Source organism: Tiliqua scincoides, chromosome 1 (assembly GCF_035046505.1).
Source record: "Tiliqua scincoides isolate rTilSci1 chromosome 1, rTilSci1.hap2, whole genome shotgun sequence".
Taxonomy (NCBI): Eukaryota; Metazoa; Chordata; class Lepidosauria; order Squamata; family Scincidae; genus Tiliqua; species Tiliqua scincoides.
This window is the reverse complement of record NC_089821.1, coordinates 278,228,617-278,256,028: the sequence shown is the minus strand read 5'-3', so window position 1 is coordinate 278,256,028 and position 27,412 is coordinate 278,228,617. Positions and strand designations below refer to the sequence as shown.

Sequence of the window (27,412 nt, the reverse complement as noted above, 5' to 3'; positions counted from 1 at the left end):
ACTCAAGTTCTAATACAAAATAGAGAGCTTATGAAACAGCTAACTCAAATGCAAAATGAGGTTGTCTAACTAAAAGGAACATGGAGATAGTAAGTGCCTTGCAGAGTGAAAAGCAGGGGAAAAGCAAGCTGGTTGAACAAGTTGCACAGTTGCAAGAGAACCTGTCTGAACTTAGGGAAAGAGAGGATATCCACCTTAAGTGCACTCAAGCAGGCCAGCAGCTGACCTACAAGGAAAAAGAACTGAGTGAACTGGAACAGCTCGTGGGCTACTTAGCACATTGGAAAACCCAGACCAAGGAGACTGTAGAAATGTACTTTAGAGACCTGCAGCAGACCAGAGGATGCTTAAAAGCTGTTGTTAAAGAAACCCAAGGACTACAAGCTCATATGGAACCATCTACAAAGATACTTACCAGAGCAGAGGGAAATGGGATGAAAAATAAAGACCAAGTAGTGACTTTGGTAAAGTCCTGCTACACTCTTACCTGAATTGGATAAAGGAGAACCTCATCATTCCTGTTTAGAGGTTTTGGAGGATGAGACACCACTCAGAGCAGATCTTACTGATGTTGCCTTGGAGAATGTGGACTTAGAATTGTTTGCAGATGGATCCTCATACATGGTGAATGGGAAAAGGCACACTGGCTATGCAGTAACAACTTTATTTGAGACTGTGGAAGCCAAGCCCTTACCTCCTAATCTGTCAGCCCAGGAAGCTGAATTGACCACTTTGACTTGTGCCTTGGAGGAAGAAGCCACCTCACATGAAAGAGACTTGGAAAGAGCTTCAGACAGCTGGGAAGCTGAACCTCTGGATGGACTGAAATTCTTATTTAAAAGAAAGCCCACTGAGGTTGAGAAGGAAGTCTCAGGTGAAAGACCTGAAAGGAAACCTGACTAAGGAGAACAATGCATTGCTGTGTTTGGTTTATAGTTATGCTAGTTAACATTGATGGTTAACAGTTTGAATTGTTTTTTAAAAAAAAAGCTAAAGGGGAAGGAATCTTCCTCTTAATGGGTTTGCTAACAGTCTGAAAACAATTCTTCTAGGGGAAGAATGATGTTCAAGAGGGGGGAATCAAATTTGTCTGGGACTTCAGCACAATTGGGACCCCCGTTGGAATATTCCAGGTTTCTTAAAGAATCATCCACCTCTTCTCCCAGGCTAAGGGAGGTGCTGGTGTCATTGGTGAACTCATTAACCTCATCCGGTTCTTGAGACACCATGTTTCAAACACACAAAGGAGGCTCACCCCAACAAACCCTATGAAGAAACTGATGCAACAAACTAGGGTTCTGAGTAGACACGCAGGATTTGTCTCTGGCTGCGCTGCTCACCCCCAGCTGAGCCTGTGCTGCTCCCCTGGCAGAAGTAAGCCCCATTAGAGTGGATAAGGCTTACTCCCAGGAGACATGCACAGGAGCAGACTCCAATCCCGGGCACCTTTCCTGGGAGTAAGCCTTATCCACTGTAATGGGGCTTACTTCTGAGTAGACATGCATAGGAGTGGGCTCTCAGGCTGCAATCCCAGCCATGCTTTCCTGGGAGCAAGCCCCAACGACTTTAATGAGACTGACTCCTGAGTAGACATGCATAGAAGTGGGCTCTCAGGCTGCAATCCAAGCCACACTTTCCTGGGAGCAAGCCCCAATGACTCTAATGGGACTTCCTTCTGAGTAGACATGCATTGGCTTGGGCTCTTAAACTACCAGCACCCCCCCCCTTTTGACTAGGGCTGCAATCCTACCCTCACTTTCCTGGGAGTAAGCCCCACTGACTACAGTGAACTTACTTCTGAGTAGACATGCAATCCTACAGTAGGATTGGGCTCTGAGGCTGCAATCCCAGCCATGCTTTCCTTGGAGCAAGCCCCAAGCAGCAGCTTTGCTGAGCCCACCAGACACTCTGGCTCCCTCCAGACAGGTGAGGGAGGAAGCGCTCCCATTGGGGTGCTGGTGGTGACTCCCCCCAGGGGCCTGACTCTTCCCCCTGCTGTCTGTTCCTCCCCCTCCCCCCATTGGCCTCGCATCTCCCTCCTTTGCCCTGGCTGCTGGAGCCTTCCAGGGGCAGCAAACAAAGGCTTGCGCCTGGCAGCTGGGGCGATGGCTTCAAGTGCCCACCAACAACGTTCTGCGTGCCCTCCGTGGCACGCATGCCATAGGTTAGCCATCACTGACCTAGGGATTGGTGCCACACAAGGATTGGGCTGCCCAAAACATTAATTTTCACTAAAAGCAGTGAATAGTAAGCAGGGATGACCCTAGTGAGTATCTCTGGGATATTCAGACGGGGAGATTGCTCTTCACCTATGTGTTGTTTTCAAGCTGAGAATCCCCCCCTCAATTCCTTGAGCAGCTGTTTGATTTCTTCTTTGGGCTGGCATTTCATCCTGCTTCTTTGGGGCTCCTTTAGCTCTCTCTGCTACACTCCTGCAGTTGTTCCTCTTCTGTGAAATGAGCTGGCTGCTTGGGGCCATTTGTGCCTCACTTTGCAGGCCTCTGCAAAGGCCTGAGAGATGCTTTGATTTTCAAAGGCTTCTGTGGGAATTGGAATTTGACTGCTACTTATTATTTTCCATTGTGCTCTGTTTCTTGATTTGCTTTTGTGTGTTACTGGATTTTCACTTATTGAATTATGATTTTGACATTGTCTAAGCTGTTTTGCTTTGGAAAAGTAAAATATCAATATTATAAATAAACATATAACAATAGCAGTTGGGTGAAAACAACATATGTGTATGTTACCATTAATCATATTTTTTTTTCTCTTTATTGGATTGTCACTGACTTTGCCCAAGTCCCCTGGGATTGAGTAGGCTAGCATTCTAAATGCTATTTATTTTATCTTCCGAGTGTGAAAAACAAAGGTGTCTGCTTTCCCAAGGAAGGGAGAGAATTTCTTAGAGAATAAGAAAGTTGCAGGACATGCACCTTAAATCTAGCAATTCATAGGTGAGTTTGAAGCTTCTTCCTGTGCTCAGGGCAAGACAAGTAACAGCCTGAAGTAGGGACCAAGTCACCTGTTTTAATTTGGTCAGTTCTGCCTTCAGTCAGTTTGTGCCTTATTTCCAGCATGCATTTTAGAAGAGCAGCTCTCAGATATCTGAATTGCAAATGCTGATGGAATTTAGCATCTTTTTTTGAGAAGCATCTGAAGTAGTACTTGCCAGACTTTTAAGCGTCAATGCAGCAGAAAGCCAAATGATTTCCGAAAAAGGAACATTTCACAGAATAATTTATTTGATATGGCAAAGCCGTTTGTTGTATAATTTTTGTTCCGTTGCTATGGGAACCCATTTTAGTGTTGCAGTGATTGTTAATCAGGATTTGCAGTTATATCATTTTCATCACAAGGCCCTATATCCTTACAGATTGAATCATGGTTCTCATTGACAGTGGCATAGATCAACCATTATTGCAAGATATAAAATGGCACCAGCCTTCCTGTCATTTTTCTCATTACCAGAAGCAAGGAGTAAAGTATAGCTTTTCCAGGAAACTTGTAGAGTATTGCTTGATTCAGTTAAACATTTGATCCCTGCAAAGGTCCAGCATGAAGAGCAGGATACTGGTGCACATTACCAATACTGTCACCTTGGAGGACCATCATTTGAAGAGACAAGCTGTATATCTCAATTAAGAACAGAAGAAGTGCCCTGCTGGATTGGGCCTATGTTTTTGTCCAGCATCCTGTTTCCCACAGTGGCCAACTAATTTCCTCTGGGAAGCGCACAAACAGGAGATGGTCACATGCTACTCCTATTGTGCCTCCTCTGTAACAGATATTCAGAGGCAGGCTCCTTCTGAAATTGGTGGTCAGCAAGATTCATAGCCAGCACAAGACTTGCCCTCCATGAAGTAGCCAGTGTTGTCCTGCTGGATCAGTCCCATCTAGTCTAGCTTCCTGTATCTTACAATGACCCACCAGATGCCTGTAGGAGCACACAAGATCATATGATACCTGTATCCTTGCCACCTCCTTGCATCTGGCATTCAGAAAGAGGCTAAAACCCAGAGGTTGCATATAGTCATCATGGCTTGTAACCTGTGATGGACTTTTTGGTCTCCTTTGAAAAGCATTCTAGGCCAGGTGCCATCAGGGCAACCTGTGGCAATGAGTTCCACAGGTTAATTACATGCTGGGTTTTTAAATAATCCTTTTTGTCTATTCTAACTCTGCCTCCAGTCAATTTTAGTGGATGTCTTCTGGTTCTAATGTTGTATGAGAGGGAAAAGAACTTATCTTTGTTTGTTTGTTTGATTATCTTTCTCAAATACAATATTATATAATTTCTCAAAGGGGAACAAGGGGTAGAGAGATATGATGAAAAAAGCAGACATTCCACCTACTAAAATTTCACATGTCTGTTTTTGTACAATGGAAAACAAGCCCTGAAATCCCCCCTGGGCATGTTGTGTATGTATTACTAATACAGCTTTTGATATTATTAAAATAAAGTAGTAGTTTTGAAGCTCTGTGACATCTGTCCATCTATCCTTTGTCTAGTCTTCTCAAAGGATCCTGTGAAAGAGGCATGTTTGGTGAATCTTGTAAGGCTTCCTCTGTCCATTTGATAGCCACTCTTCTACCTCTTCGCTGCAGTGTGCTCAATGTAAAATAGATAGGTCATTCCATATGGACCCCTGCCTTTAGTACAGCGATATTGTTTCTCTTTGCTGTCAGAGGCAACCAGCTTAACCCATTTTTGCCTGGCCCACAGGTCCCTGTTGCATATGTGCAACTTTGGGCAGAAATGGCTTAATAGGACTATGACCCGATAGTGGTGCTGCCAGTTTCTTCTCTCCATATGCCCACCGTGCTGCTGTGTCTTAAAAGAGCTCTTTCGACCCATTTGCATTTGGTTCTGTCTCTTGGTTAGATTTGATCCCTCCCCCACTTGTTTTTATTCCAAATGCTTGTTGGTGCAATTGCATCCCTTGCTTGTGAGAGATATCATGCACTTTTCAGCATAATTAGTGATCCCAGCTCAAGTGAGAGTGAGCGAGTAGAGGGTGCCTCTCCCTGCCCCCTCAGAAGTCCTCTGGCTAGACCCCTATTTCATCTGCTCAGCATGCTGCTTCTTTCTTTCTGTTCCTTCCTGCACAAGAGACCAACAAACAGTGATACCTTTCTTGTGTGCCGACTCTCTCCAGTCACTGATCCTGGTGCTTGTCACAGGGTCTTGGGGAGCTTTATGCATTTTGGCTACTTTCAGAAATATAGGTGTCAGCATTAGTGTCAGGTTGTTGGAGACCCTGGGACAAAGGTCTTGCACTGGATCCCCCATGGCTTTCTCTGTCCTCCTCTGATGGTGCATTGAGCACTACCTCTACCACCAGTACTGAGGTAGCCCCTGGCTAATGTCTAACCTGACCAACCCCTGATGCTACTCATGACAGGAGTCATACAGGCATTTCCCACAACAAACATATGCAGCATAGATACCATATAAACACATACATGCATTTTTAAACACCTTCATATGTGTGTCTAAGGACGTGAATTGGACAGGTAACTCTGGAGTATGCTGCAAAATAATTTTTGAGCTGTCCTCAAACACTCCTGCATAAATCCAGAGTGCTTAAAAGACCCTTAACCTACAGCAATGAGTTTCAACCTTTTTAATCTCACGGCACACTGTCAAGGCACTAAAATGGTCAAGGCACACCATCAGGTTTTTGACAATTGACAAGGTACACCATGCTGCCAGTGAGAGGCTCATATCTCCCATTGGCCCCACTAATAAATGACCTTCCCCCAAACCTGGGGTGGGCAACCTGTGTTTTCAGAGCCGCATGCGGCTCTTTCAGTCCTCTGATGCGGCTCCCCAGTGGGGGCTGGAAGTGGGGCGCCCTTCCCCTTGGCCTCCGCCCAACCAGCGATGTGCTGTGGGTGGCTGCTGGTGAATGCGGGGCGCTGCTCCTCCCTGCAAAGCTGCAGCTCCTTCCCTGCAAAGCGCCCCCCCACGCGCACAGCAGCTCCTTCCTCGGCAGGCAGGCAGGGGCAGCTGCGCTCTCCTGGACCTGCTCTCCCAGCCCCAAAGCAAGCAGGTGTGGGGGGGGGCAGACGGGCACCTCTTCCCTGTGCTCTTCCTTCCTTTGCCCTGCAGCGGGCAGGGGGCTGAACGGAAGAGGCGAGGCTGGTCGGAGAAGCGCGGGAGAGGCAGCGCTGCTGAGGCAATGGGCAGGAAGGAGCCAGGTGAGCTGCATTCCTGTCCACACTTCCCTGGGAGGAAGCCCCCTTGACTCTACTGGGGCTGACTTCTGAGGAGACTGGGAGAGGAGCCTGTCCACACTTCCCTGGGAGTAAGCCCCGTTCACTCTTCTGGGACTGACTTCTGAGGAGGTAGGCAGAGGAGCCTATCCACACTTCCCTGGGAGGAAGCCCCGGTCCCTCTACTGGGGCTGACTTCTGAGTAGGCAGGCAGAGGAGCCTGTCCACACTTCCCTGGGAGTAAGCCCCGTTCACTCTACTGGGGCTGACTTCTGAGGAGGTAGGCAGAGGAGCCTATCCACACTTCCCTGGGAGGAAGCCCCATTCACTCTACTGAGGCTGACTTCTGAGTAGACAGGCAGAGGAGCCTGTCCACACTTCCCTGGGAGGAAGCCCTGGTCCCTCTACTGGGGCTGACTTCTGAGTAGACAGGCAGAGGAGCCTGTCCACACTTCCCTGGGAGGAAGCCCCGTTGACTCTTCTGGGACTGACTTCTGAGGAGACAGGTAGAGGATGTCCCCTGGTTTTGGTGTTATGTGAGAGTGTAAAGAGCATCTCCCTATCCACTCTGTCCATCCCCTGCATGATTTTGTATGTCTCAATCATATCCCCCCTCAGGCACCTCTTTTCTAGGCTGAAGAGGCACAAACGCCGTAGCCTTTCCTCATAAGGAAGGTGCCCCAGCACCTACAAGGGAGCTACAAGAAGGGGCTACATTATAAAAATGGGACCTGTAAGAGGGGAGCGCATTATAAAAGTTGCATATACAAGAGGGGAGTGCATTATAAATTGGGACATACAAGGGGGAGTAATAACTATAAATCTCTTTATTGTATTGAAAAATACTAGTCATTAGATTTTGTATTTCATTGTACCTCTTTTACATTACTGTGGAAAAGACACAAAGATGACTATTTACTGTTGGTCAGGATTTTCTGCTAGGGAGGGCACCAGCCCAAGTCTTGCCTATACACCAAATTGGCTAGGGCAGGCCCTGAGAAAATAAATTAGTATTTAATTTAAATGTATTTTATTTTAGCTCTTTCGTTTTTTATATGTAATTCTAAATTTAAGATTATGGTGATCTTGTAACATTAAAATATGTTACATATTGTTTTCTCTGTAGCAGTTCATTCATTTCAAAAATGCAACACACTATAGTTTTTTTATACATAGCATAAAGGTAAAAAAAAACAATTATATATGCAGTGTTATCTTCATTTTAGATGTCAAAAGGGTTTTGTGGCTCCCGAGGTTTTCTTTTCTCCAGAAAACAGGTCCAAATGGCTCTTTGAATGTTTAAGGTTGCCGACCCCTGCCCCAAACTGTGTCACAGCACAGTGGTTGAAAATGGCTGACCTAGAGGGTCTCTTGTAGTGAAATTTAGAGAATGTTCTGATTCTGCTGATTGTTTAGCTGAGTGTCCCTAAACCCAGCTTCTTAACTCCAGCTGCCAGGTTTGATACAGCACAGAACTTTTACTCATAAGAAAGCTGGTGTGGGGTAGGGTGTGATCATGGGAACCAGGCAAAAGCTAGCCAGATATCAACAGTGCTGGGAGGTGTTTTGGATCAATCCCGATCACCTCTGGTTAAAAAAGAGCTGCAAGCAGGGAGGTGAGGAAAGACCCCTGCCTTTTAGATCCGCAGCTGCTTGGAGTGGATTCTGTGGATCAACAATCAGCCTGGGTCAAGGGCTCCTGGGTGAGATGCATTCTGCACTTCTGGAAATCTGCCTTCCACATTTCTTTTGGAAATCCCAGAGCAACCCTGCTGCGGAATGCATATCTGTCCAGTTTACATGGTGTCTCAGCAACAATGTTCTTGCTGTTAGTGTCTTATTGAAATGCATTCACAGTTTCTCCAATTTCATGTCATCTTCTGAGAGCCAAGGACCTTTGTGTGATGGTTACATTTTCACTTGGTTGTCTTCCATTTCTATTGAGTGATGAATAATCAAAACATTAGCAGACATAAGTTGCATTTTTGCTGCTGCTTCTACCATGTTATGCTTGTCTTCACCCCCTTTCCCTCCTGTTCAGCCTTGCATATGCCCAGCCCCCAACTGTAGCTCTGATTGGCTAAATTAATTCCTCAGCATCCTGCTGTGAATAATTATGTTAATCCTGTGTGGATTCAGATGCCTCCTCCCCCCACCTTTCACTAAATTAGAATGTGGCAATTGTAGCTCACAGCTGGCTCATCAGAGGTGGCCAGTTTGGGAATTGGCACATCTGACTGTGCTTAACTCTCTGCCTTGATTGCTTAAGACGATACACGTAAACCCCATGATTACTGCCATTTCGTATGTTTCACAAATGTGCCTGCTTCCCCTGCAAAGCTGGGTTGTTTTGAGAGGAGAAATGACAAGACTGTTACCTCTTCTCCAAACCCCGCCTGACAAGAAAGTGCTGTCAGGCTTATGTCAAGAATGAAGTGATAGGTGAATGCGGGCTTAGATGACACTGTTTTGAACAGATTGCTGTTAGCACACTGAGGAACTGTCTAGTTTTTCCGAGCCTCTAGGGCCAAACTTGCAGCTGCAATGGGAGACGTGTGGCTTCCGATTCCAGATATGCTGCAAGATGGTGGGATGGGAGTGGGGTGCAAATGGGGGGTGGGTGGGCTTTAGGACTTTACTTCCACTGATGCTCTGATCCTGAACCATGCTTCCCTCCTGCACAAGGTGCCTCTTGCGGAACCCAACTGGTCACACCCGCCCCTTGCCTTTTGCTTCATTGCTTGCACTTGCTTGCTTGGCTTTCAGTGTGCTGCCTTTCCTGTCCCTCTACCTCTTTTTGCCCCATTGACTGATGGCAGCTGAGGACAGCAGCTCATGATCACTGAGAAGCATGATTACTTGGAGCCGGAGGAGTCTCAGAGTGAGGATACTGGAAATCCTAAGAGCAGAGAGGCCCTTCCCCCGTGGAGTCCCTCTCGGAGACTAGCTGAGCTAAGAAGCAACTAGGGTATGGAGGAAGGGATCCCCATCTACTAGCAAGGAAAAATTGATCCAGCCAAAGTTTTTGTTGAACAGTATCAGTTATAGAGCAGCATCTGAAAGCAAAATGTGCAAGTGGGGTTGCCAACCATCTCCACCCAACAAAGCTATTGTGCAATTGCATGTGATCCAACAGACAACCCAGTAACTAGAGCTGGAGGTCTGATTGCACTAGTTTACTGTCTGTCATGGAGTCTGCAAAGCTACAGTGGCCTGACTGGAAGACATAGGTCAACAGCCTCCCTGGACAACAGCTGGGCTCCTGCTGGTCACTGAAAGCAGATGTGCTGTGATTGGCTATGGTGTACTCCATGCTCCACTGTAGGAAAGTGGGCAGGACAGCAGGTCGCAAGAGATGAGATTCTCTGCTGTTTTCCCGTTTCCTATTGTTTTATATGACTTTACTCTGAACCTATACTGGCTTTTTCATTGGTGTTATGTTTTTCCAGTGTGTCCGTTGTCTGAAGGGGGGGTTAGGATATGATGTATGTTGTTTCTTCCTTGTCCCTTCCAGGCCCCACCCACAACACATCTCAATCTCCTCCCTGCTTCAGCCTCTGTGCTGTTGTCTGAGTAACGTCTGAGCTGTGCCAGCATGGCATTTTTCTAATTTTGTGCTGGAGTTTGTGGTATGTCCATTGGTGGGCAGACCTCTATGTCAGTGGGTCTGTTGTCGCACTGGTGTACATGCAAACACGTCGGCGAACCTTGAGGATAGAATTGGGCCTTAAATGTTTTGCTCCTTTCAGAGCTAGTGTAAGGCAAATAATGTAAATAAATACAGTAACTGTCTTTTACTCCAATATTTGATTAGCTGGAGGCTGATGAGAAGTAAGCAAATTCCAGAACAAAACATTCAGGCAAGTTGTCATTTTTGTGAAATGATAGAATGAATCTGAAAAGAAAGCTGCTTTGTATTTAATCCCATTGTAACGCTGCTTCTGCTTGGCTTATTGAATTTGTCTCTTGTAGCTGAAAATATCCAACACTCAGTTTTTGAAATTCTTTGTTGTATGAATAATTTATTTCAAGCTCTTCTCATGTGCCCTCTGATGATGCCTGCTTATTTCTACCTCCATCTGCAGGGCAAGAACCCCTTGCTGCATTTTCTGTTGCTTTGTTTACACATTGTGCTGATGTAAAAATTCTACTTCTTTTGGTTTGTCTGAATATTCTGTTATATTCCAGGAATGCATTAGCTGTTCCATGATTTTAAGAACATAGTCCCTGCCTGTAGGTTTGCGAATGAAGAAGACAAGAGATTAGGGTGGAGGAGAAAGGAATGCGGTAAGGAAGGGCCTAGATCAGCTGGGGGGAACCTACACGTGTGTGCGTGTGTGCGTGTGCGCACGCGCATTATGGTAACAATCTGCCTTGCTGGAGTTTTGGGTGGAGGAACGAAGTCTGATGATATACACAAGCATTCATGTTCTCAGGTAGAGCTATTATTGCTGCAATTCTTGCACTCTGGAGTTTGGAAAAGTTTGATAACAGTTTGTTCTGATACAAAGAAAAACAAAAAGGTTTTCCTCTTGTACTTGCAGACACAGCCTGTTCTTGTTTCACATTGCGACTGCCGTTTTCCTGGAAACAATTTAGCTGTGTGAGCAATATAGCATCTTAGCTGGTAGCTCTTGGATGACATCTGCAGCAGCTTTTCTGGCTCATGCAATTTTGAAGTGATCCTTAGCAGTAGTGGAAATTGCACACACTGGCTTGTGGACTGACCCACAAGAAAATAAACAAATGACTGAATACATTTTTTGTGTGTATGGACTTAGGGTGACATTTCCAGCATGTTGCACATAGGCCTGACCTCTCACGTCAGTCAGTTCATTGGCCTTTCTCAAGCAACCTGAACTGAGCCTAGTCTCTAAGTTCTCCTTGCGCTTCCTCTGGACAGCTGATAGTTGTGCTATCCCAGCAGCCCCTCTTCCTTAATAATAATAATAATAACAACAGGTATTTATATACCGCCTTTCTTGGTCTTTATTCAAGACTTTATTCAAGGCGGTTTACATAGGCAGGCTTTATTTAAATCCCTTATTAAATAGGGATTTTTACAATTGAAAGAAGGTTCTTTCTTTCAAGAACCACTACATTCAGGTGTTTCATTCCGATCTGGCTTCACATTCTGGCCTCCATCCTCCCACGCTCAGAGCAGATGGAAATAGCTTGGCTTCAGCTTGTCAGCTGCTTCAAGGTCGCACGGTGCCTGTGGCCTCGAACTGGCGACCTTGTGGATGTTATCTTCAGGCAGACGGAGGCTCTACCCTCTAGACCAGACCTCCTGCCCAGCTTAACTATGTTGGCTCTGGTTTCACAAGCAACCCTGTCTCCCCTTCCAAGTGATAGGCTTCAAACAGGCAAATGTGCTTTGTAGGAAAAACCTGAGTCCCTTTTTCCTGGAAAGCAAACCCTAAAGCTCTCTTGGTATTTTACACATATGCTTTCTTCTCCCTAGTGTGGTACAGGTCGGTTTGACTTTGCTCACATGAGACATTGAACAGAAAGCTCTTCCTTTTTCTGGACACCTCTCTAATCTTGACAAAGTGAGACTAGTGAGCATACTTTATTTGTGTTTTGTTCTGTGCCCTCCCCAATACAGGAGAGAATGTGGCTGACAGATAGTACCAATATTGGCAACGATGATAAGGTCCTCAGAACGAGGGTTCACTTCTCTCACTACATGTCAACAGCAAGGCCATGAAAGGCTGACTAGAAGCTGCCCCAGTAAAGCCGCAAGAGCGTAGGTTACTGAGAGCCATAATATCCCTAAAAACCTGCCTGGCAAACCTGCCTCACATCACAGGTTAGAGTAGTACAAAATGGAATGGGGGCTTAATTTTTGCTATTCCGCAAGTGATGACCCAAAGGAAAAACTGCAATTCATGATGTCTCTTCCACAAAATCTGCCAGTGGTAACTGCCTTCAGCAATGGCAGTAAATTTATAACCCTGCCTGCAGGGTACCTGAAAGGTGTTGATGGCGCACTTATAGTTTGGAGGGTGGGTACAGCAGTCTGAACCACTCATTGGCCTTGAGGTCCCCAAGCAGGTCTCCTCAAGAGCTGGCCTGCTTAGGTGTAACAGAATTCAAAAAACAAAACCAAGTCTTTGTAGTCTTTCCTTTGTGAAAAATGTACTGCCATTTCTCGCCCCTGGTTTATCACTACTCTATCTTTCTGCCTCATGTTGTGCTTTCCTGGGTCTTCCTCCCACTCTCACACCATACTTGCTATTGTCACCCAGTGCTGCCTCCCCAATGGATGCTAATGCCTGCACCAAGAACATCAGTGGAAGAGATAGCACTGGGTGATTAATGTAAAATGTGTTCTGCTTGCTTTTCTCATTGTATGGGAAAAAATAATCTCCCCTATAGAGTGATGCAGTTTCTGTTCATTGCCCACACTAATAAGTCTTCTATGAATGTATCATAAAGCAAACTCAATAGTTCCTCTTCCTTTAACAATAACATACAGTAAGATTTGGATCAAGCAAAATGCACTTTAGATTCAGCAAATGCCGCCTTATGATTTCAGAAAGGAGGCGGCTCTGATTCTCACAATGGGATGTAAATTGATTGGACAATTCTGCATTTATTTGGTTTAACGCTGCAGGTTTTCTGATTGCTAATTCGGCAAAGACACAGAGGTCATAAATACGTGTAATTTTCCACAAGGTTAGATCAAATGTGTTAATAGGAGCAGAAACATTAACAGGCCATGTTACACAAAGGCTCTCCAGAAAAGATTACAGAGTTTCAAGGACTTTTTTAGCTTTGGTTGAACAATGCAACACATTTTTAAAAGGGGGAAATTAGCTTGGTTCGTAGAAAATAATCCTAAAGCCTGGGTTAGACCATTGTGTTAATTATCTGGAGGTCATTTGGAGAAAATTGTTGCTAATAGCCCAATCCTTCCTAAATCTCTGTGTGGTGATGCAGTGGCGCTGGCATGGCTTCCGCTGCATCCTGCTGGGGATTTTCAGCTGCTGGAGGTCTCCTCGGGGTAAGGAGACATTTGTCTTCTTGCCTGGGGATAACCCCAGGAACCGCTGTTGGGCAATTTGGACCTGCGCCAGCTTTATCGCTGGTGCAAGACTGTATTGCAGGTAGATCTGGGAAAGGGGTTTGGAAGTACCACTGCCACTGCTGCAGGCCATGTGTATGGAAGAGCATAAAAACCAGAATGGTTCAATATCCTCCCTCCCAGGCCCAATCTGCCCATTTCCTACCCTGTTCCACCCCTCCCTGTCCTCCCCCTGTCCTGTTCCACAGCCTGCACTGGGCTCACCTGCTCCAGGGGACCTCTTGATGTCCACCAATGTGCACAGAAAGGCTCCAGCCTTCCCACTGCGCACTGGCTGCTAGCAATACCATGTAGCGCTTTATGGCAGCTTTGTGGCAGCCTGCACCAGCGGAACGCACATTTCGCTGGCGCTAGCGCAAGTTATGATTGGACCAAAATACGCATAAAATGTGTTACATTTTTGCAGAAATTATGGTCTTCTGTTTCTATGGAAACAGGAACTGTTGTCCATAAAAAGCTTTTTAATGGAGCTTTACAAAAGCTTAACACTGAGAAATCTAACAACATCCATTAAAAACAACAAAGCAACCAGTCAACCCCAGGGCTAGTTTCATGTTGGAGTAACTTTGGGGGTTTCTGAACAGTCGAACCAGGGATGAATTTAGCACATTGTGGCTAATCTTAGAAAAACTAATGGTTATTCTTTCACAATATTTGGGTTTTGGTTGTTAAAATATTTCACGTTACTGGGTGTTCTCGTGTACCTTCATTGTCTTCCAGTCATTCTGCAGAATGCATTTGCATTCCCCCATGCAAGCCCAATTAACATGACTGGGATAGTGAACTATTCTGGTTTTTGTGCTCTTCCATACACATGGCTATGGTGCCTGCTTCAGAACTATAAGTGACGGTGTTCTGAAAGCCACAGGCAGATAAGGCAACTTCTAAGCCTATGAATGTTTTCTTTTGGCTTCTGCAAAATTGGCAGGGCTGTGTGCATTGACTGCGCTAAAAACCAAAGAAAATTAAGTGCAGATGGAATTCTTTGTGCTATTACGATTGTGCAAAGGGGGTAGTAAAATTTACCTTAGTTTGCACAGTTCTGTATTGTTTGCTGTTTTGCAGTATACATTCTTGTTTTGTTAGAGCCTAATCCTGAGCTCCATGTGCCGGCTTACTGCTGGCATGCACAGTTGCAAATGTGCCACAAGACATGTTTGTGAGCCTTAGCGCCGGACGAGCACCCCTGCTAGCCCAGTACTGGCCGGCGCTGGGCTAGTGCTGGGCAAGTGCCCGGCCTCCACAGCAACTGTTATCCTGCACATGCCCGATCTCGTCTGATCTCGGAAGCTAAGCAGGGTCAGGCCTGGGTAGTACTTGGATGGGAGACCGCCTGGGACTACTGGGTGCTGTAGGCTTATACCATAGTCTTTCGAGACTGAAGGTTGCCCACCACCCACCACCACCACTTGGCAGTTGCACGGACCACCAAGCAGCGAAGAGGAAAGGGGGTGTGTGGGGGGAGGCGGGGAGGAGGTGTTCCAGGGAGCAGGGAGGTGGGTGGAGGGCGGGGAGAGGGCAGGGAGGAGGTATGAGGGGGAGGTGGGGAAAGGGTGGGGAGAGAGCGGGGGAGGCATGCTGGGGGGAGGGAGGTGGGACCGGTGGAGCAGTGCTCCACCAGATCCTGAGCCTCCATGTTGGGCTCGCTGTCCAACAAGAAGGCTTTTACCTCACCGCTGACCTTTTACCTCACTGCCGACCTGACTGAGAGCCCAGTCCTGATCTGCCCAGGAGAAGGGGACATTCTTTTTTTCCTAACTCTTTTGGTTGGCGGTGAATTGAGTAGCCCTATTGCGGGGCTATTCCCTTTATTGCAGGGCTATTCCCTTTACCCAGGGGAATGGGACAAATATCCCCTTCTCCTGAAGTGCTGCCCGTGACTGCTTTGGGAGTGTAGGATGCTGCAGCAGCCCTTTACAGTGTTGCCACAGCTGCACACGCTGGGCAGCTCAGGATTGAGCTCTCAGTAAGGTGGAAGGCAAGAATCTGTGCCCCTAGGGCTGCGGTTTTCAAACTCTCCGGGAGTTTGAAACCCGCAGTAAGTCTTTGCAGGGGTGGGGGGGGGGGAGGCAGCAGGGGCAAGGCAGCAACACGATTCCCAAGATCGCGTCACTCAGGGGGCTGCAGGGACTGGGATGCACTCACCAGTCCCTGCAGCAGCCATCCCTGTGTGTGGGGTGCCCTGCGCCACAGGATGTGGTGCTGGCGTCTAGCCTAGACGCCTTTAAAAGGGGATTGGACGAGTTTCTGGAGGAAAAATCCATTATGGGGTACAAGCCATGATGTGTATGCGCAACCTCCTGATTTTAGGAATGGGTTAAGTCAGAATGCCAGATGTAGGGGAGAGCACCAGGACAAGGTCTCTTGTTATCTGGTGTGCTCCCTGGGGCATTTGGTGGGCCGCTGTGAGATACAGGAAGCTGGACTAGATGGGCCTATGGCCTGATCCAGTGGGGCTGTTCTTATGTTCTTATGTTCTTAAGTGGCTGCAGCTGTGCAGCACACTCTGCTGGATGCCCAGCCCTTACCCTTAAAAGGGGTCACTGCTGACAACACATCTACCTCCCCACCAGATCTTCCTCGATTCCAATACAAGTGGGGGGGGGGGGAGAGCAGATCTCTATACAGACCAGTGCAAAAACAAGGGAAAGGTGTGGGGGAGGGAAGATCTCTTTATAAGTGTAAAGTCATGCACATTGGGGCAAAAAATCAAAACTTTAGATATAGGCTGATGGGTTCTGAGCTGTCTGTGACAGATCAGGAGAGAGATCTTGGGGTGGTGGTGGACAGGTCAATGAAAGTGTCGACCCAATGTGCGGCAGCAGTGAAGAAGGCCAATTCTATGATTGGGATCATTAGGAAGGGTATTGAGAACAAAACGGCTAGTATTATAATGCTGTTGTACAAATCTATGGTAAGGCCACACCTGGAGTATTGTGTCCAGTTCTGGTCGCCGCATCTCAAAAAAGACATAGTGGAAATGGAAAAGGTGCAAAAGAGAGCGACTAAGATGATTACGGGGCTGGGGCACCTTCCTTATGAGGAAAGGCTACGGCGTTTGGGCCTCTTCAGCCTAGAAAAGAGACGCTTGAGGGGGGACATGATTGAGGCATACAAAATTATGCAGGGAATGGACAGAGTGGATAGGGAGATGCTCTTTACACTCTCACATAATACCAGAACCAGGGGACATCCACTAAAATTGAGTGTTGGGCGGGTTAGGACAGACAAAAGAAAATATTTCTTTACTCAGCGTGTGGTCGGTCTGTGGAACTCCTTGCCACAGGATGTGGTGCTGGCGTCTAGCCTAGACGCCTTTAAAAGGGGATTGGACGAGTTTCTGGAGGAAAAATCCATTATGGGGTACAAGCCATGATGTGTATGCGCAACCTCCTGATTTTAGAAATGGGTTAAGTCAGAATGCCAGATGTAGGGGAGAGCACCAGGATGAGGTCTCTTGTTATCTGGTGTGCTCCCTGGGGCATTTGGTGGGCCGCTGTGAGATACAGGAAGCTGGACTAGATGGGCCTATGGCCTGATCCAATGGGGCTGTTCTTATGTTCTTATGTAGGCATCACAGCAAGACCAGTGCAAAACATCAGCACTTGGACTTAAAGATCTTCATGTAGGAAAAGGCTGACTCACATAAATAAGTGGAGCCCTTCCTGCCTCAGGTGCTCTTTTATCCCTGAGGGCCCTATTGCCTTCAAGTGGCTGCAGCTGTGCAGCACACTCTGCTGGATGCCCAGGCCTTACCCTTAAAGGGGCCACTGCTGACACCACATCTACCTCTCCACCAGATCTTCCTCAATTCCAATACAAGTGGGGGGGGGGGAGCAGATCTCTATACAGACCAGTGCAAAAACAAGGGAAAGGTGTGGGGGAGGGAAGATCTCTATATAGGCATCACAGCAAGACCAGTGCAAAACCCCTTGCACACAGAACCATCAGATGGAAGTGGGGGGGGGCGATCTCCATACATACCAGTGCAAAAACAGGGGAAAGGTAAGTCAGCCCCAGTAGAGTCAATGGGGCTCACTCCCAGGGATGTGTGGATGGGAGAGAAGCCTGCCAGCAGCTCCTCTCCAGGACTACTCATGAGTCAGCCCCAGTAGACTACTCACTCCAGGACTACACACTCCCAGGGCGGGGCTCACTCTTAGGGAGCTCACTCCCAGGGCGGGGCTCACTCCCAGGCTGTGCAGGCTGTGCAGCATGGCCTCTCCCAGTTTGAAGAGACACTTTACCAACAGACTGAGGCAAAGAGGCAAGGAAGGAAGGCCCGTAGCCAGGGAGACACACCAGGGACAGACTACATTTGCTCCCAATGTGGAAGGGATTGTCACTCCTGAATTGGCCTTTTCAGTCACACTAGACGCTGTTCCAGAACCACCATTCAGAGCGTGATACCATAGTCTTTCAAGACTGAAGGATGCCAGTCCTGATGATGTCTGAGGTAATAAAAGCCCTTGCACTGGAATACACAGAATTGTTCTGGTTTCATCTGATCTTTCAGTTCAGCATTATGTGTGGGCTGGTACATAACATAACATAAGAACATAACAACAGCCCCACTGGATCAGGCCATAGGCCCATCTAGTCCAGCTTCCTGTATCTCACAGCGGCCCACCAAATGCCCCAGGGAGCACACCAGATAACAAGAGACCTCATCCTGGTGCCCTCCCTTGCATCTGGCATTCTGACATAACCCATTTCTAAAATCAGAAGGTTGCGCATACACATCATGGCTTGTACCCCATAATGGATTTTTCCTCCAGAAACTTGTCCAATCCCCTTTTAAAGGCGTCTAGGCTAGACACCAGCACCACATCCTGTGGCAAGGAGTTCCACAGACCGACCACACGCTGAGTAAAGAAATATTTTCTTTTGTCTGTCCTAACCCGCCCAACACTCAATTTTAGTGGATGTCCCCTGGTTCTGGTATTATGTGAGAGTGTAAAGAGCATCTCCCTATCCACTCTGTTCATCCCCTGCATAATTTTGTGTGGCTCAATCATGTCCCCCCTCAGGCGTCTCTTTTCTGGGCTGAAGAGGCCCAAATGCCGTAGCCTTTCCTCATAAGGAAGGTGCCCCAGCCCCGTAATCATCTTAGTCGCTCTCTTTTGCACCTTTTCCATTTCCACTATGTCTTTTTTGAGATGCGGTGACCAGAACTGGACACAATACTCCAGGTGTGGCCTTACCATAGATTTGTACAACGGCATTATAAAATTAGCCATTTTGTTCTCAATACCCTTCCTAATGATCCCAAGCATAGAATTGGCCTTCTTCACTGCTGCCGCACATTGGGTCGATACTTTCATCGACCTGTCCACCACCACCCCAAGATCTCTCTCCTGATCTGTCACAGACAGCTCAGAACCCATCAGCCTATATCTAAAGTTTTGATTTTTTGCCCCAGTGTGCATGACTTTACACTTACTGACATTGAAGCGCATCTGCCATTTTGCTGCCCATTCTGCCAGTCTGGAGAGATCCTTCTGGAGCTCCTCACAATCACTTCTGGTCTTCACCACTCGGAAAAGTTTGGTGTCGTCTGCAAACTTAGCCACTTCACTGCTCAACCCTGTCTCCAGGTCATTTATGAAGAGGTTGAAAAGCACCGGTCCCAGGACAGATCCTTGGGGCACACCGCTTTTCACCTCTCTCCATTGTGAAAATTGCTCATTGACACCCACTCTCTGTTTCCTGGCCTCCAACCAGTTCTCAATCCATGAGAGGACCTGTCCTCTAATTCCCTGACTGTGGAGTTTTCTCAGTAGGCTTTGGTGAGGGACCGTGTCAAACGCCTTCTGAAAGTCCAGGTTCTCCTGTATCCACATGCCTGTTGACCTTTTCAAAGATTTCTAAAAGATTTGTGAGGCAGAACTTACCCTTACAGAAGCCATGCTGATTCTCCCTCAGCAAGGCCTGTTCATCTATGTGTTTTGGGATCCTATCTTTGATGAGGCATTCCACCATCTTACCCGGTATGGATGTTAGGCTGACCGGCCTATAGTTTCCCGGGTCCCCTCCCCCTTTCCCTTTTTAAAAATAGGCGTGACATTTGCTATCCTCCAATCTTCTGGCACCATGGCCGTTTTGAGGGACAAGTTGCATACCTTAGTCAAGAGATCTGCAACTTCATTCTTCAATTCCTTAATAACTCTTGGGTGGATGCCATCAGGGCCCGGTGACTTATTGATCTTTAATTTTTCAATGAGGTCTGAAACATCTTCTCTTTTAACCTCTATCTGACTTAACTCCTCAGTCAGGAGGGGCCGTTCGGGCAGCGGTATCTGCCCGAGGTCTTCTGCTGTGAAGACAGATGCAAAGAACTCATTTAATTTCTCTGCCATCTCTAAGTCTCCTTTTATCTCCCCTTTCCCTCCCTCACCATCCAGAGGGCCAACAGCTTCTGTGGTGGGTTTCCTGCTTCTAACATATTTGAAGAAGCTTTTATTATTCCCCTTAATGTTGCTGGCCATGCGTTCCTCATAGTCTCGCTTGGCCTCCCGTATCACCTTCTTACATTTCTTTTGCCACAGTTTATGTTCCTTTTTATTCTCCTCATTAGGGCAAGACTTCCAATTACGGAAGGAAGCTTCCTTGCCCTTCACAGCCTCTCTAACTTGGCTGGTTAGCCATGCGGGCACCCTCCTGGATTTAGTGGAACCCTTCTTTCTTTGCGGTATACACCTCTGCTGGGCCTCTATTACTGTTGTTTTAAGCAGCCTCCATGCACTCTGGAGAGATTGGACTCTTTTTACCTTCCCTTTCAACCTCATTCTAACCAGCCTCCTCATTTGAGGGAAGTCCGCTCATCAGAAGTCAAGGGTTTTTGTTAGAGATTTGCCTGGTATTCTTCCCCCAACATGCATGTCAAAATGGATCGCAGCATGATCACTGTTCCCCAATGGCTCAGTAACGTTTACATCTCTAACCAGGTCCTGCGTACCGCACAATATTAAATCCAGAGTCACCTGTCCTCTGGTGGGCTCCGTGACTAGCTGCTCTAAGCCACAGTCATTTAGCACGTCAAGAAATCCAGTTTCCTTATTGTGACCAGAACACAAATTGACCCAGTCAATATGAGGATAATTGAAGTCCCCAGTGATTACAACCCTGTCCCTCCTTGTCACCTCCCTGATCTGTTTCCTCATTTCAAGATCCCCATCCGATTTCTGGTCTGGAGGACGATAGCACGCCCCCAGTAGTACATCGCTGCACAAGCCTGGTAATTTAACCCACAGAGATTCTACGGTGGAGTCGGACCCACCTTCAATCTCTACTTTGCTGGATTCTATCCCTTCCTTAATGTAAACGGCCACCCCACCTCCAACACGCCCCTGCCTGTCCCTCCTGTAGAGTTTATAGCCCGGGATTGCGGTATCCCACTGATTCTCCGCATTCCACCAGGTTTCCGTTATGCCCACTATGTCAATGTTTTCCCTTGTCACCAGACATTCCAGTTCTCCCACCTTTGCTCGTAGACTTCGGGCATTCGCATAAAAGCATTTGTACACGGAATGTCCCAGGATGGGCTGCTTATTCGCTCCTTTGTCCCCGCATCCTCTCATTGTGCCAAACTGTCTATCACATCCCATCACGCTACCTTTCCCAATTTCTTCTCCTACCCTTCCTTTGTCTTGTTGTTCTCTAACCTCCCCATCCTCATCCCATAGGGATTAGGAGTCCCGAACCGGATGCCCCTCGGCTCCTGTCGGCCTTCCCCCAGGGATCAGTTTAAAAGCTGCTCTGCCACCTTTTTAATGTTATGCGCCAGCAGTCTGGTTCCATTCTGGTTCAAGTGGAGCCCGTCCCTCTTGTACAGGCCCCGCTTGTCCCAAAACGTTCCCCAGTGCCTAACGAATCTAAACCCCTCCTCCCTACACCACCGTCTCATCCATGCATTGAGACCCCTGATCTCCGCCTTCCTAGCTGGCCCTGCGCATGGAACAGGTAGCACTTCCGAGAACGCTACCTTTGAGGTCCTGGCTTTCAGCTAATAGTAGTAATAGTAGTAATAGAAGTAGTTGTAGTTATAGTAGTAGTAAATAATATTAAAGCTATATGTGGTCTGCAGCTTCCCAAGCAGTGGAGTTCCACATGTGGCCATCCAGCACACAAAACAATCTGATTCCTGGCAATGCTGCTGAGCATATTGATTTAATTAAATATCTCCATTAATTCCTAGTTCTCCTCTGGCCATTTTTTCTTTTGTTCTTCCTAAAATTGTCCAAGAAATGTTCAGCAGTCCTAATGTATTTTCTTAATTAGATGGTTGTGATAATGAGTCCCCATGCTGGACTTAATTTGAGGTATGATGCAAAGAGTCTGACCTTTTAGCAAAAGCAGAAAAATGTGTATTGGAGCATGCTTTAAAAAGGGAAAGAGATCTTTAAGATCTTTAAAACGAGAAAGAGGGGGGAACGGGAAACTATAGGCCGGTCAGCCTAACATCTATACCAGGTAAGATGGTGGAATGCCTCATCAAAGATAGGATCTCAAAACACATAGATGAACAGGCCTTACTGAGGGAGAATCAGCATGGCTTCTGTAAGGGTAAGTCTTGCCTCACAAACCTTTTAGAATTCTTTGAAAAGGTCAACAGGCATGTGGATACAGGAGAACCCGTGGACATTATATATCTGGACTTTCAGAAGGCGTTTGACACGGTCCCTCACCAAAGGCTACTGAGGAAACTCCACAGTCAGGGAATCAGAGGACAGGTCCTCTGATGGATTGAGAACTGGTTGAAGACCAGGAAGCAAATAGTGGGTGTCAATGGGCAATTTTCACAATGGAGAGAGGTGAAAAGCGGTGTGCCCCAAGGATCTGTCCTGGGACCGGTGCTTTTCAACCTCTTCATAAATGACCTGGAGACAGGGTTGAGCAGTGAAGTGGCTAAGTTTGCAGACGACACCAAACTTTTCCGAGTGGTGAAGACCAGAAGTGATTGTGAGGAGCTCCAGAAGGATCTCTCCAGACTGGCAGAATGGGCAGCAAAATGGCAGATGCGCTTCAATGTAAGTAAGTGTAAAGTCATGCACATTGGGGCAAAAAAGCAAAACTTCACATATAGGCTAATGGGTTCTGAGCTGTGACAGATCAGCAGAGAGATCTTGGGGTGGTGGTGGACAGGTCGATGAAAGTGTCAGCCCAATGTGTGGTGGCAGTGAAGAAGGCCAATTCTATGCTTGGGATCATTAGAAAAGGTATTGAGAACAAAACAGCTAATATTATAATGCTGTTGTACAAATCTATGGTAAGGCCACACCTGGAGTATTGTGTCCAGTTCTGGTCGCCGCATCTCAAAAAGGATACAGTCGAAATGGAAAAGATGCAAAAGAGGGCAACTAAGATGATTACTGGGCTGGGGCACCTTCCTTATGAGGAAAGGCTACGGCGTTTGGGCCTCTTCAGCCCAGAAAAGAGATGCCTGAGGGGGGACAAGATTGAGACATACAAAATTATGCTTGGGAAGGATAAAGTGGATAGAGAGATGCTCTTTACACTCTCACATAATACCAGAACCAGGGGACATCCACTAAAATTGAGTGTTGGGAGAGTCAGAACAGACAAAAGAAAATATTTCTTTACTCAGCGTGTGGTCGGTCTGTGGAACTCCTTGTCACAGGATGTGGTGATGGCGTCTGGCCTGGACGCCTTTAAAAGTGGATTGGTCAAGTTTCTGGAGGAAAAATCCATTGCGGGTTACAAGCCATGATGTGTATGTGCAACCTCCTGATTTTAGAAATGGGCTATGTCAGAATGCCAGATGCAAGGGAGGGCACCTGTATGCAGGTTTCTTGTTATCAGGTGTGCTCCCTGGGGCATTTGGTGGGCCGCTGTGAGATACAGGAAGCTGGACTAGATGGGCCTATGGCCTGATCCAGTGGGGCTGTTCTTATGTTCTTATGCTTTATTGAAATGTATCAGATCAATCTGTTTTGTTGTTTAGGATAAACAGCATCTTGCTGTTATAAATAAAAATATAAAACACTGGTGCAAGCCCACATTGATCCATGAAGGCGGATCAGGCTTGGGAAGGGGACTGGGTTTCAATGTGTGCCACCACCACTGAGCCTGCCCCCTTCTGGACCTAATCCATCCTCATCCATACCCCGTCACCACCCCATTCCTTCCTCCTCCACCCAGTTCAACCCCCTCCCCACCTCCCTCTTACTCCCTGCGCCAGCTCACCTCCTCTGGTGGGTGTTCTGTGGTGGCCCAACCCACACACATTGGCATAGTCATGTTTGTGATGGCTGTAAAATAAGTTATGACAATGGAATGTGGAATATTAATCCTTTAATAGAATTAGCCCATAAATTAGGCTCCTTTTGAGTGAAAATTCAGTTGATGTTCCCAAGTGAAAAAGTCCACTGTCAAAATTAATAATAAAATAAATAAGGATAAAAAATAAAAACTTCAGAAAGACCTGGATTTGTACAACTTCTAAAAGACACAGGGGATCTCATAATTCTCACATAGGAAGTTTCCCCATGCATGGCCTATGCCGTGGACTGCAACTGTACAGCAGCACCAGCATTTCCAAAGTCACTCACCACCTCCCCTACATCCAAACCAAAAGAGCAAAGCTGAAACACATAGAAAACAGCTTGCACAGGAGCAAGGAGATCTGGTCTTGCTAGTTCATAGCTTCTCTTGCAGGAATGTAGGAACCCTGCCTGAAAACATGGTACAGTCAATCATGTATGAACTGCTCATTTCCACAAATGCATATCTACGATCAGTCTTGATTTATGTGGTCAAATTTTTGCATGGGTTACCTCTTGAAATGCAGCAGCAAAGAGACAGCTCCATGTGGCAGATGTTTTGTGTGAGCCATTTCCGATGCAGAAACGTAGCTGCACTTATGCAAACTGCAGGAAGAAAATGGGTTGTGTTTCGATAGGTGAAATTTCCTGAACCAGCTGCCTTTTTGACGTCTTGGCTTGACAGTGGCTACAAGTGATGGCCTTATAGCAAGTTAGAGCACTGATCTGTCAAGCCCAGTATTGTCCACACTGACTGATAGGAACTCTCTAAGGCAGGGGTGCTCAAAGTTTTTGGCAGGAGGGCCACAACATCTCTCTGACATTGTGTCGGGGGCCGAATTAATTTACATTTCAAATTTGAATAAATTTACATAAATATATTAGAGATGGAAAATGAATGAATGAATTCAATCCAGTTTATGATCCCATTCACCCTAATAAGAGGGGGGGAATCCATGCCAGTTTATGATCCCATTCACCCTAATAAGGGGGGATCTTCATGCCAGTTTATGATCCCATTCACACACACACAAATGAAGGGGGGGATCTTCCACACTTTCACACACATATACTTGCCTGCTCACCTGCCCCCTCGCCCTCCCTCCTTCCCTCCTTCCCTCGCTTGGGCTGCCTGCCTGCTTGCCCAGCTGCATGCCTACCTGCCTGCCCATGTGCTGCTGCTGCTGCTGCCTGCCTGCCTGCCTGGCCAGCTGGCCAACCAACCAGTCCTCCCTCCCTCCGGAGGGAGACGTGCTGCGAGCTGGGCTGGGCTCCCCTCCCTCATGATCTCCCCTCTCTCTCCCCTGGCTCAGGTTGCAGGAGGGGAGAGGAGGGGAGCCGAGCCAAATGGAGCCCAGCCCAGCCCATGGGCTAGAAAGAAGAGACTAGCAGGCAAGCGCGCAGGGTCTTTTATAGTGGGAAGTAACGCGAGACCTGCAAGTCTCACGTTACCTTCCCACTATAAAAGGCCCTGCACGCCGGCTAGGCTCGTCTTTCCTTCGCTGCCACTGAGCTCAGTGGCAGCGAGGGAAAGCAAGGCGCGGAGCTCGTGCGGCGGGCCAGCGCGGGCTGGGCTGAGGGCTGAATGCCCATTGGAGGTGTGGGGACCCCCTGGGGGCCAGATTTGGACCCGCAGCAGGCCGCAAGTGGCCCGCGGGCCAGGATTTGGGCACCCCTGCTCTAAGGTTTAAGACAGTGGTCTCCCAGGCCTGCCTGGGAATACAGGTATTGAGCCTGGGACCTTTTTCGATCCTAGCAAGTGCTCTAACACTAAGTCTTGGGTCACTCCCAGTACAGTACACCCATGCAACCCACCCTCACTATGACCAAGCATGCCACTTATGTAAGATGAATTCGTTCATGTCTGTTGTGCCATATGTGACAAAGGAGTCCATTGCTGCTTTAGTAGTGAATACAAATTGCCATACAATGCCTGAAATAATTACCTGACTCCAGCGCACTTATTTCCCTGGGTAGTGCCATATAGGATTATTCCATAGAAATGTGTAGGACTGAGGTGCCAGCTTTATCATGCAGAATCACAAGACCCTTGCCTGTTAGATCACCCTGATTTTATATTCATTGTACTTGCTCATTCAGGAAGCATTGCCAAGGGTAAGAGAGTTACAGCCAGAGCATTTCTCTCCATGTTGCTCTCTTGCTCTTTTATCAGTGCTCTGCTCTTCATTTATTTTCTCTCCTGAGTCATCAGTATTGGTCTAATGGACTGGAACAGCCTAAGGTGAATGATAATTACTTATTGAGTTGCTGATAGCCCAGATGAGAATAGGGCTTATTAGATCAGTAATAATGGAAATCTGTATTTAATACAGAAATTTTTAATACAGTCTGAAACAAAAGTGCCTGTATCTATTGATTTTTCCCTGTCCAGAAAGTTAAAACATTGTGGTAGAAAACTTTTAAAATTAATAATATGAATCATGTTGTTAAAAAAAAGATTATTTGGCTGTCATCATCCTATAATGCTAGTTGACTTGGAGGCTAAGTTTCTGTACAATCAATGAGCTTTGCATCCAAGTAAGGATAAAGGTGATAGGACTAAGCATCCACCAGGAAAAAAAACAAAACATTGAAAAGTTTGGTGGCACACTTGAACTTTTAAAGCAATATTTTAAAACTAATAATTATAATTATATTTTCTTAAAGAATTGCAGGCTCTATATGCTTACAGTTGTCACCCTAACTAGCTTTCCATCCACTTTGATGTCTTGGTTCTTCTTTCCTGAATAATTTTGTGTATTATGTAATAATACACAAGTGGAGTTACTTAGGGCGCAATCCTAACCCCTTATGTCAGTGCTTTCCAGCACTGGCATAGCAGTGCCAATGGGACATGTGCTGCATCCTGCAGTTGGGTGGTAGTCACGGAGACCTCCTCAAAGTAAGGGAATGTTTGTTCCCTCACCTCGGAGCTGCATTGCCCTTATGTCAGTGCTGGAAAACACTGACATAAGGGGTTAGGATTGCGCCCTTAGTCGAGTAGCAACTTTGGAAATGGATGCAGCTTCAAGGTGCATGGTCAAATTGTAAAGTCCACATCTTGATGAGCAGGAGCTGTCAACTTTGCATCTGCAAAGTTGTGCTGATAGCTGGGTCCTTTGCTAAGAGTTCCATCTATCCTTTCCTTTTGCCATCTGGAGGGAGCAGAGGCATGTATTGAGTGCTGGTTGATATATTGCGCACAGTGATTGATTTGTTTAGTGAGTTGCAGCAGTGGGACCCAACTTCACTTAATTCTTGGGAAACATTTTTATATGAAACCAGGGTTGGGAAATTCATCCTATCAAAAAGTGCTTCCTGTTTAGGGGAACCCTGCTTTCTTGGTTGAAAACCAGAGATGCAGAACATGGGGAAGAACTCCTCTGTGAACGCTGGAGTAGGGAATCATATGATATGGGCACACCAATTAGTTTTCTGCCCTCACAGAGGCAAAACCTCAGAGGAAAGCTCCTGCACTGTTCACTGCAAGGGCTCCTGGGATTTCTACAAAGTCAGGAAGTCTGCCAGAGGTTGACTGGCAGTTCAGAAAAAAGGAGTAGCATGGTTTCCACTATGGTGAAAGCCCTGGATTGCAGAGTGTTCTTTTGTTTGCTTCCTTACCCCTTGTTAGGGGCTGTCTAGCTAAAAATGTGCCTTGCCTGCCACAACTGAGGAAAGAGGTGCACATGTTTGACCAGGGTTAGTGCTATCTTTAGGAGCACTAGGCAGCTGCTTAGGGCGCAGACCTCAGGGGGCACAGTACTGACCTTTGAGGGGCTCGGTTTTATACCTTTTAGTTTTTAAATCAATGTAAAAAATGCAA

At 46.9% G+C, this 27,412-nt stretch overlaps 1 protein-coding gene and 1 pseudogene across 2 annotated transcripts in view; both read left to right on the top strand.

Moving 5' to 3' along the window:
* MSRA (methionine sulfoxide reductase A) overlaps positions 1-27,412 on the top strand; it is a 239,520-nt gene that overhangs the window by 59,662 nt on the left and 152,446 nt on the right. The gene's annotated exons all lie outside the window — the stretch shown is intronic.
* Positions 14,545-14,664, top strand: LOC136637528 (5S ribosomal RNA; annotated as a pseudogene).